Raw genomic sequence first — 13,428 nt, 5'->3', positions numbered from 1 at the left:
GGGGGGGGGGGAGGAGAGAAAGATGAGATGAGATGAGATGAGCTGAAAGCCGTGGTTCTCGGGAAAGCGATGAGCCTAGGATGCGTCGCGAGATCGTGAGAGGGAGAAAAACCGAAAAGCGACGCCTGAGATAAACGGCTCATCCTTCGTTCCTCCCTACACGTCATCCCCACGCCAAATCCAATCCCAGTTCGTCACCCCCCGTGCGCGCATGAGAATCTCAAGACTAATCACATTCGCGTCTCACGGCACTGCCGTGTGTCAACAAGTCGTATGTCGCAACGGTGTAGCCTTGTTATATAGTAGGAAGAGTATGTCGGGAAAAATGAGACTTGTTTCATTCATATTTGTCTGTATTATTTTTGGAGAATATTCTCACGATAGGCAATTAAATTTTAATAGAAATGTTAAAAGCTATAAAGAGTATATAAATGAATATAATTTTTATATTCTCTATATTTACTGAAATAACTCGATTTGTATTTCAATAGTCGCACGGTACGAGATTGCAAACGTAATCGTTCAATTCACTATTATATTTTGTCGATTAAGTGGTCAGATTATATCGGTATTGTATTGCCAAGTCTAATCGAGGGATTTCTTCTTGTTCATCGCCCTCGATTTATGGTCCTTCCATTGTGGGACAATTGAGCGCGTAATAGTAAGGTTTCGGGTCCTAATTGTGCTGACGACGATACTCTAAACGATCTTAGTGAGCACTATACAAATTTTTATTTTGATTAAAAATTATTATCCCTCGATGATTGTTAATCCACTAGACCTGTCGCTTTGCTCCTAAGAAGGTCCATCTCGCAAAAAAATTAAAAAGAGCATTCGTAAATTAAAAATTTTACTTTTAGAAAAAGTAAAATTTACTTGTGCTCTCGCAATTCAGACTTATACGCATGTTTACGCTAACGTTATCGTACTAATAAATAAAAATAATATTATATCGTTTTCCGTCGATTTCTTTTACCTCGGAAGAATTCCTATTGCCGACACGTTGAACATGTCTTTAGCACTTTAAGCATGATAGAAAACCTGCGTCGTTTGAATATAACTCATCCCAAGTTCTCTCCCTTCCCCGCCTCTCTCGCCCGGCCTCTTGAAGACGCCTAATAATCTTCCTACGCGACTGCTCGCGAAAGGAACATTTTCTTAAAGGAGCATTCAGGGCGCGCCTTGATGACGGCTATAGGTGGATATTATAGTAGCGGGGCTTACCCTTGGTGGTTTGCTACTTCCAGGAGGGAGTAAGATGAGTAAAGGAGGAGCGAGCGCGCGCGGAACTCGTACGGGGGTCGAGGCGAGGAGACAGGGGAGGAAGAAGAAGCCGGGTGGCGGGATCAGAGGGGAACGCACGGAAGGGTGACAGAAGGGTGGAGCGCGGGAAGGGAACAGGGGGGCCGGAGGCGTGCATCCATCCATATCCATCCCGGGGTGGCTACCGGGACTTTGATTACTTGTTTTAATCTTCCGACTACCGACTGGGCGAGCATCTGTCACTCAAAATCCGTAATTGCGCGCGCGGAAGCCGTCCCTTCTCTCGTCGCGCCGTCGAGAGCCACGGTTCTGCTCTCTTCCCTGCGTATTGCTATTACTTCCTTATTGGTGTCGTTTAGCACTCTCGTTCAACCGCGAACCGCGCGCTGATCGCGCGGGCTGTGCTCCGGCGGTATAATCACGACGCTGCTGCCTGCAGCTCGAATTTAAAACTGGGCTTTTTCGATTTGGTACAAATAAAGGTACCTTTTAATCGAACGATCCTTGCGTAACGATAAAAACGCCCGTTTTCTTTTTCTCCAGATCATTGTTCCGATTGTTCTACATTTGTGCTTGTCATGCTTTAATAAAATATTTATTTTCATTATTCACATACTAGAAGAAAACTGGTAATGTTGTGGAGACATTTGCGCAAACTATAATAATAAATATATATTTTGTGAAGGGAACTCTTTTATACTTGTTCTTTCTTTTGTACTCAGCTCATTTAAGGCTTGCCATTGAGGTGGTTTGAAAAGATAAGAAAAAAAGCATTTGCCGACCCTTGATTTGAATACAAACAAGCAGTTACACTCTCGCAGCGTGGTATTGAATAGTTAGGGATGAGTATTAAACGAACAAACCCCTTAGCGTGTCCGTCCCAGACAATATATCACCTCGTGTATATAATACACTGTACCGCTGGTTGCTCATCAATTTGATGAAAAGATATTTCCGACACGCCATCGCGTTATGCAAATACTTTAATTGTAGGAAATTCTATGAGCAGATCCCAATTACGTCTGACTGTGCACTAACGTTAATCCCCGACCGCTACAATGGCGGGGATCAAATATAGGATCTTGCGATATTGTCGAACGTTTCATCGTATTTCATTTTTCATAATTTTCATTAATTAACGTAAAAAAAATATAACGTTTTTCTACTTTGAATAGATATTAATTTAATTTCTGTAATTCTTTATTCGCAATATTGTCTACATTTACATTTCGTTCATTAACTTTTGCTAATGCTGAAAAGATGTAATGTTTTTTTTTTTTACTTTAAACGGATGATTAATTTTTTTCATTTAAAAATAGAGATTATAATTCTTAATTTCTTTAATAAAGTATTGTATAACAATCGCGATATTCTTTACTTTATTAGAACTTCTTTTACTTGTTCGCGCCACATTTACTTAAACTCACTCAGATTCCTCAGAGTTAACCTGCAGCCTCCATTATATCATCAAATACAGATCCCTGCAGATATATTATACGTTCGCGTAATCCTGACGATCCCAATCATTCTAAGCAAGAAATAAGACGCAGGTCGAGAGTGGCCCGGCGCGCGGTCTTTCGATAGGATTTCTGCTACCGCTGCTCCTCTAATTGTCGAAGTCATTCGTCCTCTTCAAAAGGAACAGATGCACCAGGCTGTATTGAAGAACGAGTCTATCAGGGACCCAGGGGGGTCCCCGGTGCTCGTCTCTTGGGGTTATTTTCAGTCGATTATCCCCAGAACGCGCCGGGGTCAACGTTGTGCTTTAGAAAGTGAAAGCGCAAGAGAGCAGACGAGTCTATTAACGCGGAGAAAGGCCGCGCATTTGCGTATACACGTCAGTCTCTTTTCGTGAATTAATTTCAATGCCATGGAAATATTACGCAGACCATCCTCTGCAGTTCCCTTCCGCGCTCTCTTTTGTTCTCGTCATATACGTATTTCTTTTTTTTTTTTTTACCATATTTCGTAAAGCTATATCATACTCTGTTAAATCTGTAGTGTCAATTTAATCTTATCTTAAGTCTATTTAAGTCGTCACTGCTTCTACTCAATATTATCACTATTTTATACTAAACCAATATATTGAGTTATAGGAGTGCAGTGGCATGAAGTTAAATTGGATTAAAGTTGACACTATAGATTTAACAGTGTGCATGTAATTTTACACCAATGCAATTATATAAATTCGCAATACCTGATGACGAGAGATAATAAGGATGTAGTTTCAAAGAAAATTTTAAAACAGTACGTGAAAAAGAGGAGTAGATATTATAGTGAAATGCTGAACCACGTATCAAGGATCTTGATGCGTGCGGGGACCGCTACGCTATAACGTTTCATGTAGCACGTCGTTAGGAATATTCAAAAGGCTGCTACTTCAATTAAGAGACTCGGTTTAACACGAAAGAAAGAACCGCATATCGCATGTGCGCGGTGGAGGCGGTACGGTTGTATTTTATCTCACGTTTAATCACCATTGCTGACCCCAACCCTGACGACGCTCCTAAGCTGCAGTAATTACTTAGATGGACGCTTCGAAATCTTTGGAGGATCTGTGTGTAACGTGAAAAACAATCGGCCGACGATCTCTCTCGACGTAACAATTACATTTGAACTCTTTCTGAGTGTTTCGAGATCCTATCGGACTCCACCATCGAGATCTTTAGATTTGGAAATAAATGTACACACGATGATCATTAACGTATGGAATGTAGGAGAGTAATTAAAAACATTGTGTTGAAGTATACAGTAAACAATAATCATTTTTTTTACTGTAATCGTTGTATGATACTCCCAATTAAAGGAAAGGTATGATAAAAATTTATTATTTTCTCAAACTGCTTTTTTATATATTAACGTAATTAATATTTAATTAAATTATCTTAAATAATTATTCAAACGATATATAGGATAATAAAACCGTTTTTACCGTTAAATTCTTAAATTCAAACCTTCGAAGTTCACATTAGTAAGGGGAAAAATTAAATATCGTTATATTTTTATTAAATTTCTGTGGCAAAAGACGAAAGAAGGAGAGAGAGAATGAAAGCACCGATCGAAGTGATATACCGATGGTAATAGCACGAGCGATTAGTTAACGATTGACGCGAATGGTAGCGGCATTCGTCGTTCGATGGAAAGGTGGTTGATTGAGAGGTGGACTGATAGATAAGTAGGCAGGGGTATCTGTCTATTAGCTCTCCACCCTGATAACGGAGTTGCTGCTGATCCTCCTCCGGCCCCCGGGCGAGTGCTTCGTTAATTAATCTGGCAGCAACGGCAGCTCGGCAGCTCAAAGGCACCCTTTTTCGCCCAGATTCATCCATCCATTTACCGATGGGCCTGCGTGTATCCGCGCGTGTACAGCGCTCTCTTTCTCTCTCACTCTTTCTTTCACTCGCTATCTCTCGTTTTCGGGATAAAGACGACGAGATTGAGCGAGAATCGAATGATCATAATTTCTGCCGATCGAGGTAGCTTGGAGAACTGGACGGTTCAAAGACGAGAACTTGAAACAAAACCTGCACTCTAAGTGCTGTAATTAAAAGAAATAGATTACAGTTTTTGCATATTTAGTTATTGAATGCACTTTATATTAAAATTGCTCGAAAATTTCTGTAAGTAGTTATAAATTAACCAACAAAAGTGATAAAAGAGTCTACGTATTAACGTAATCTTTAAAAGAAGATTGTTAATTAACGATTCCGATGCAGACGCTGATCACTTATCTTATACAGAACAGCCGATTGCTTCTTAGTTTACCTGAGTGTTCATATTTATCCTTGTGCTCTTGTATATTACCCGAACGGTAATACGATCAGCCGTAGTACTTAATTGTAATATGAGCCTTGCGTATGCATTAGAAGCGGATAGACGTGCATTGTGTTTGCAGGTATTATATGCGTGTTACAACATTAGACACTCTAATCACTATTGTTTCTCTAAGTATTCATGCTACGATGCAGGACTACATATCATATTTAAATATAACTTGCATGTGCACAAAAATAGTACAGTTGCTTATGCTCTAACGAGCATGTTGAACTTTAATTTAATTTGGAACGATTACGCTCGCTTCACGCGATCGCGAATTAAATATCTCCGAAAAATAATTATTTAATTTATATATATGTATTTAACATTATTGTTACATATTTAGATATTTGGATATTTAATTAAAATATTTGAAATTCAATTTTAATCAGCATTATTATTCTACATTTATAATTTTTTTTAAGACATAAAATTACAAAACGGTTAAATTTGAAAGGAGTTATATTTACTTCGGAGATCTGCTAATTGAAAGAAATTTCGCTATTTAAAAATGCAAGATGCATCCTGTAAGTGGATAGATAAATTTTTAATTGATATCAATCAAGTGGAGCAATATTTCAACTGAATATTTCTTTCATCATTTTACGATTTAATCTTCGACAAGCGTCTGCACTCGCTTGCGCTCGCCGCAATTCGCATTTCCGATAAACGCGAGAGTGGGCATACATCGCGAAGTCGAATTCAGCATCAGGAAATCCGACGCTTGAGCGTCTGACGAGATAAAAAGGAGCGAGCGAGCAAGAGAGATAGAGAGAGAGAGAGAGAGAGGGGGGGGGAAGGTAGCTGTACCCACCGTACTTGCGCCGGCAGATCGAATTGCTTTTCCAGCGGACGGACGGACGGTCGCGCGAGATATCGGATGCACGTGAATGTGCGAATGTGCGTGTGGTGCCCATATGCAAGCGCCTGTGTAACGTTAACGTTACAGACGACGACGAAGAGAAGGAGGAGGAGGAGGAGGAGGAGGCCGTACGCGATGCGTGTGGGGCGCGGCGCGCATCGGCATAAAAGAGCAAGCGAAAAAGGGAGCCTCTTTTTAATCTAGCGACGATTCGCAACCCCCGGCTCCTTTTATAGTTACGTGCTTAGTGCTTATACCCATTGACTCTCTCTCTCTCTCTCTCTTTCTCTCTTTATCTCCGTCCTGCTCCCTTCCTCCTCTTCTCTTGCCCTCTTTGTCAGGCCGTGTCAGGCCTCGTACTCGTACCCCCCGAGAAGACGAGTTCTATCGTCGATTTCTCTCCAAAAACTGTCTCGATCGAATCTGAATGCTGAGAATCGTGCGTGTTCAATTCGACGCTAGAAAGTGGAACACCGCAAAGATATATCGATGTGTACACATGTATCAGTTATTTTCGAATAATTACATTTCTGAAGGTATTCTGATTTTTTATTTGCAATATACAATGTATTTTCATTATTCGGACATTTAAAATGTAATTTGATTTTATATGAAGAAGATCTTTTTATGTCTCTGAAGAGATATTGACCTTCTAGAATCATATAATATGATCTCAAAACATTATATTTGACATAAAGAACTGCCGCGAAAAAAGAAAAAGTAAAATGCAAGATCGTGAGAGGCGATTAGAGATACATGGGACAAAAGTTTCCTTTTCAACATGGATACATTTTACGGAGCTCCATAAATATTAATCTAACTCTCAGAGTCCCATTGGGATGCAAAACGTATTCTGACATTGGTTCTCCTCCGTTATACTATGTATAAGTAAAAAATTGTTGCAGTAAATTCCAAAATCTGTAAAAATATCAGCACATACAACTGAAATCTCAATAACTGTAATAATTATAAAAAAATGCATAAATTTTTGTCAATAAAATATCTTATCAGCTAGAATGATAGTTCTTTGTGTTATTGTGTCTACGTTAAAATATTATTTTAGAGATTCCATGAATATATATAGAAAAGAATTTCATCATTATCTCTAAAAAGACTCGAAACCGTGGCAATAAAATCGTATAGTTTTTCAAAAGTAAAACGTATTTCTTTTCAACTTAAAAGAAGCTAAAGATTGTAGTCGCATAAAAGTTGAAGATTGTTTGACGAACAAAACGTTTTTTGGTCACATAACATTTGTAACTTAAAAACTGTGTTCTCCGACGATTAGTAACACGATGATAATTGAGATCGATACAATTCGTTCTGTGTCGTTCTCTTTTATTACGAAGTCGTGTATGTGCAGTTAACAAGCCTCGGATCGCGTACGCCGTACGGTTCTTCGGGTGTGGCCTTTGTTGTTGCCGTATCGTGCGCCCCCGTGGCATCGACGATAGATTTTTCCAAAAAATTATTCCATTAGAGTAATTATCTGACCAGCACGAGTCCTCTTTACGGTTACTTCAGGTAGGTAATAACGGTCACGGAACGATCGTGACGGTGATAATGGGCCACGATTAATTGGCCGTGCGCTTACCTTCCCGCTCCGAAAGAGAAAAAGACGTCATCTGCGACGATCATCTACGCTATTTCGTGACGCTACAGCTGTCGCAAAGTCATCGCCGTGTTATTTTTGTGCGCGGTAATTAGCTCGATTAGCCGATTGCTGATTGCGAGCAAATTAAAGGACCTTCTGCGGTAGATGCGACAATTAATTCCTTATCAATTCATATTTCATTGGAGTAACTGGGGGGTCACGCGGGATGGATGACGTGGTACTACAAGATTGTAATATCGGTGATTTATAATGAAAAGGGAGACAAGTCATTATTTATCACCGATTTAATGATTTTACTGAAGATAATAAAAGTATTACACATATCTAATATAATATTCAGAATTGATGAAGATTTTCTGAAAATTGATTCTCTCGCGAAGCAGATTGTGATATAGATTAAAATTTGATTCCTATCTTCTTCGCTAGATTTTAATCTGATTATTTATACTTGAGGCCTCCACTACCCCCTCCTCCCCTCCCCGATTTGTTTTATTATCAATTGCAAAAATAATGGGTTAATTCAATTAATTGTGCAGATGATTGTTTTGCAATTTGGTTAGTGTCTTGGACAAAATTGAGAATAGTGCTATTAACTATTATAATTGATATAAAAATACGAGAAAAACTCATTGATCCTGACAAATTCAGTGTTGTAACACGATCGTCACTTACGGGACCTTAAAAGGACGTGGGTTTCGACGAGTCCGTTGTTGTCCCCTTACGTGTTAAATTACTCTGGGACACGATACGGTAGGAAAAAGGGGGGGAGGGGCGTGGTGACGCGAGAGGACTGCAATTCGACTCCGGATTGTCGGCGACAATGAGCCGGTGAACTTTCGATCCTCGACAAACACGATTTCGATATCTGCTTTTAAAAACCGGAAAATCTGTCTTCAAAAGAGGAGTAATATGACGATCAGGGACAAGCTAATCGCTGCACACACGTCACGCATTACAATGCAGCTTTAGATAATAAGCTTTAGAGAAATTACGAAACCGGAGCATTCCTCACGCACTTAAAATTTTACGATAAAATCATTTCTAATGAGTGTGAGCGGTAACTGATGTAAGTATTTTTCCAACCAATAGCATTTCGGGTTTCAGCATATTGAATTTTTTGCTTACTTCTATCACGTTTGATTAATATGTAATACATCGATTGTTAAATATTCAGTTTTAACGGAGGTTTTTCTGTTTTCCATAAATGGATTAATAATGATACAGTAATAATGATCCGCAGTATAATGTTACTACCTTTAGATTCGTGTCCTGATAATCCTATTATCTTCTAATATTATTTTTATGCGGAAATTATTATTAATTATTATAAAATGTCATGTTAAAATTTAAAATTTAGACTTGTTTAATTTATTCTGGAAAACTAACCATGCTGCTTATCGATATTAATGAAAGATAATGTTAAAGATATATAGGAGCTTTTCTATTAGTCTCATAATCAGTATTCAGTTTGGAATATTAGATAATAATCGACCTATTCGAATTTTACGCAAATACTTCTCTATCTGTGTGTGCAATTTTGATATTTTTCCGTAACGAGACGGTTGCTTTTTCTTTTTGCTTTTTGTACAACACGACGCGTTATACACAGATAGTTTTTCGCTCTCCGTTTATGAACAACAAAAGTCTTGCGAAAATGTTTGTGGATGGTCTCCAATATATCTGCGATATATCTATCGAAATATATTTTTGTGTATAGTCGACTTCACGAGAAGCCATTAGGTGCAATGCAATCTTGAAAATGGATCAGGCTTATATGATATTACAAACATTAAAAATCTGCTTGAATGACTTAGTATCGTTTTTACAATCTTTTGTATTATTGTAAATTTTTATTATAAATTTCTTTTTATATATATACATATAAATTATTTATGAAAGCAATAGCTTGTAAAGATGATAATAATTTTTTGTATATTTTAAAAGATTAAAGCTTAGTTTTAAAAAGATACTATCGTACGTTAAATATATAAAATTCTTAATCACAAAGAGAAAGTTGAAAGATAAATGTTTAATAAGTCTTCATTTTATTTTATCAGAATTTATTATTCTCCATGCCTGCAAATTCATTCTTATACGGATGCAGCACAGATATCCAGTGATCATATATCTCTGATATCTATTGGATACCGAATGTCCCGCAATATATTCAGTCATTCAATATCCAAGAGATATCTCTCACTATTTCCTGTATATCCGTCTCCGATACAGATGATTGTACAACGCAAGCTCGATCACAGAGAGTACACAACGCGCAGAAAACAACCGCGGAGAAACTGATAGAGACGCTAAACAGTTTTTCATCTCGATATCAACCATTCCGTCCGATTTACGAAGAGACTGGATGCTGCGAAACGAGACTAGAATTGCGACGAGAATGGCGACAAAACGTAGAGAGCACGGATATCGAGTGGATGGATACTAAGCGAGAGACAAAAACAAAAAGGGGAAAGAAGAGAAAGAGAGAATTTGTGGATAAAAAGGCGAAAAGATCAGGGATTTTAGAAAAGAGACGGAGGTGCGATTATACGCATTGATTGAAGTGCACGTATACCTATATTAATACTTACGTTATTCAGGATACGTCGTGTGTGTGCCGACTGCATGTGTGGGTGCGTTGTCGCCTCCGATCCTCCGTTGTGATTACGTTGCTAACTTTGTCGTTTTGGGACGAAGAAGACACGACGAGCGATGCGCGTATTTACGAGTATTTACTCGTACCCATGTGTAACGCACTTCACGAGTACGGAGTACGTGAGCGATGTATAAAGTTACAAGTATAAGCAATTAATTGAACGCGTTTTTGTTTACGCAGCGACACAGGCCGCGCTATAAGACGTTTGATAAATACTCTCTTGCATTTTTTTCAATATTCTGATACATAAATTGTTAAATGCATTGTGTAAAAAAAAATTTGCCTGAGAAACAAAGAATAATCGTGAGAATACTTACCCAAGCGAAATTCATCGCAACGAATGTTCAATAAATATCTAAAAATATCGATCGCAGAAATACGAGCACTTTTTTCCCTGAGATGTGTCGAAATTTCGCTCCGATCGTTTTATTTTTTATTGTTCCAATTTCCAGTTGATGATTTTAAAGTTAAGATCTTACGAAGCGCAATTTATCGGACCCGTAGGAAATGATTCATGCATGACTTGATTTCAGCTTTTCCCCCAAGTGATGTCTCGTTGATATTACTCATATTACAGTTCGCTAATTTGTTGCTTAAAGAAAAAGCTTTTCACAAATTGACAGTGAATTAATGTTGATTGTGGCTTTCTTGCAGGAATGTGCATCTCTGTTATTATAAATTTTAGGATTTCATAGAGAAAAAAGATACGGATATCTATTTATCTTTCTATTTTCAAGGAATTCATAACGTTGTATCATTCTTTTTGACGTCCGTAAGAAATTTAGAAACTTGTAAAATATAACAAAACAAGCATCTTTTAATTGATGATTTTCTCGTTTTTTTTTTCTCGAATTTTATCCCTCATTTCGTCTCTACGAGACAATGCACACGATGATATAAATATGAATCGATAGATTTTAGCGACTGATGCGCTTCTCGATCCGTTCGAATAGCGATTCCATCAAAGAATCCATTCGTTGATTTTATTTTAAAAGCGAAATACTGTGTTTTATTTCTATGTCAATTTGTTTATAGGGAGACCCCTTGTGAAACCACACAACAATTAATTTTAATCCCGCGCGGAGTTAGGATTTTTAATATTTTTATGTGAACACCGTCGATGCGCGTTCCATTGTTACGTTGCTATCTCTTTATGGGCGTCACAGTAGAAAAAAAAAGTGCAATTTAAACGTATTCGCATTTTTATTCGATCGTTTGTCGATTTCGCCGAATATCGTCGAATTTATATAGGAACGTTTGCCCATTACCTCACACCAAGCTCGGTCGCAACGATCGTCAATGCAGACCAGCTCGATACAGATCTTAAATAGAGGAAATTTGAACGACGTGTATTGTATGGTTCAACGATCATTATTTAGCGATTACGAAACGATCGGCTGTACAATAAGAGAGATTCCGGATGACAAATATCCGTATAAAACACGGTATGGCGAACCTTCTCCTTAATTGACGTCTATAGATAGGTAATATAATATAATATGAGAGAGAGGCGATATTTTCATAGCTCTACCGTTCTGTTTAATAAAATTATTCGTTTAGATACTTATCACAACAGGTGGAATATATCGTAGGAACCCTGCCTGTGTCTCATGTGTGTATACGTTTGTGTCTGTTGCTGCGTGTCTATGTATATATATGTCATACATGTGTTCAATTTTACAACCACAGCGAATCCCGATTACATCAGGTATTGTACCAGTGCAATTTCAGTGCAAGTTCAAATTTCTGTAGACACACACACACGCGTGAAAATCGTTTCTCCGCTATTCGGTGCAGATGAAAATGCGTCATTGGTGCGTGGCGAGGTTCACTGTCTTTCTCGTCTATCGAAAATTGAACTCGTCAAAGTTGCACCGATTTTAATCCCTGAATTATATTAACGGAATTTTTCCGATCACTGGCTCACAGGGCGTTCCCCTCGGCGCATAAAATTCCAAATACATTTTGCGCAAAGACTGTTTACAGGAGAAATGATTAGAGAAAAGGATATACGGTAATCGATCATAATTAAAATATCGGGCGTTGCACTATCAGGGACGGTTTAAAAATTTCCATTCTCGTATCCGCGCAAATTGTTTTTTCTTTCACGCACAAAATTGGAGATAATCTCACTACTAATATGCATATATAATAAATTATACTATCTACAATCAGATCCTAATTATATATGTATATCGAGAGAGAGAGAATACTCGAACGTAAACAGAATCTAATTTCCGTCCGTCAATTGCGATATTATGAAATTTTGTATCCTGTTTTGATACATTGACAAACTGAGTGGAACAAGGAACGATGCGCTATTATATTATATCTCGACAAACCGGAAGGGAAACCATACAAGCTCGTAACCAGCTTTCGTCACCCGTAGCTTGTGGAAGCGACACAAAATCATTATAATCACAGTTCAGTTCTCTGCATAATTGCGCGGACTAGCACAAATATTTCTACGGCTCGATAGAAAAAAAATATATAAGTCAAAATGTCTCGCTTCTTATCTCGAAAAGATAAAATGAAATATCCATTCTTCGATTCTGCTATATAAATATAATAATCGATAATAATATCATTTTCATGATAAAGCAGCGATATATTGTACGAATTTAGCACATTTTTGATCATTTATTTTGAGGTAAACAAATTGACTTACACAAAGCCTTTTTATCGAGCATCAAAAATAATTTTGCAAAACTATTTGCAAGAAATAGTACTTTTCTAGACATAACATAATAACAAAGATGTGAATAAACATAAATATTAGCTTATGCTAAAAAAATGTAGAGTTCCAACTTATCGAGTTTAATGCATTCTAACGGAAATAATATTTTATAACGATAATTTAATTTATTGCTATTATATTATTAAAATTTGGCATAAATAAAATGTTTTCTTTTATCTATTTTAAATTAGCTTCCTTAGTAATTATTAATACAAAATTGCGAGAAAAAATTCTTATACATTTATACAAGTGGTTTCATTTCATCGCTAGAACGTCTCACTCATTTAAAAATTAAGTAGAATGTGAGTACAATTTAAATTGTACGAGAAAAATTGGAATCAAAACTCTACATTTTTCGCGCATACTCACATTTATCCACATCGTCCGTATACGCGCGGTCCGCACATTAGAAAAGCATTTAAAAATTCCAACGTTCTCGAATTACCCCGGCCGAGGAGAGAGCCGTGCCGTGTCCGTAATAA

This window comes from Cyphomyrmex costatus, unplaced genomic scaffold (assembly GCF_001594065.2).
Source record: "Cyphomyrmex costatus isolate MS0001 unplaced genomic scaffold, Ccosl1.0 scaffold8, whole genome shotgun sequence".
NCBI lineage: Eukaryota > Metazoa > Arthropoda > Insecta > Hymenoptera > Formicidae > Cyphomyrmex > Cyphomyrmex costatus.
This window is presented reverse-complemented; position numbering follows the sequence as displayed.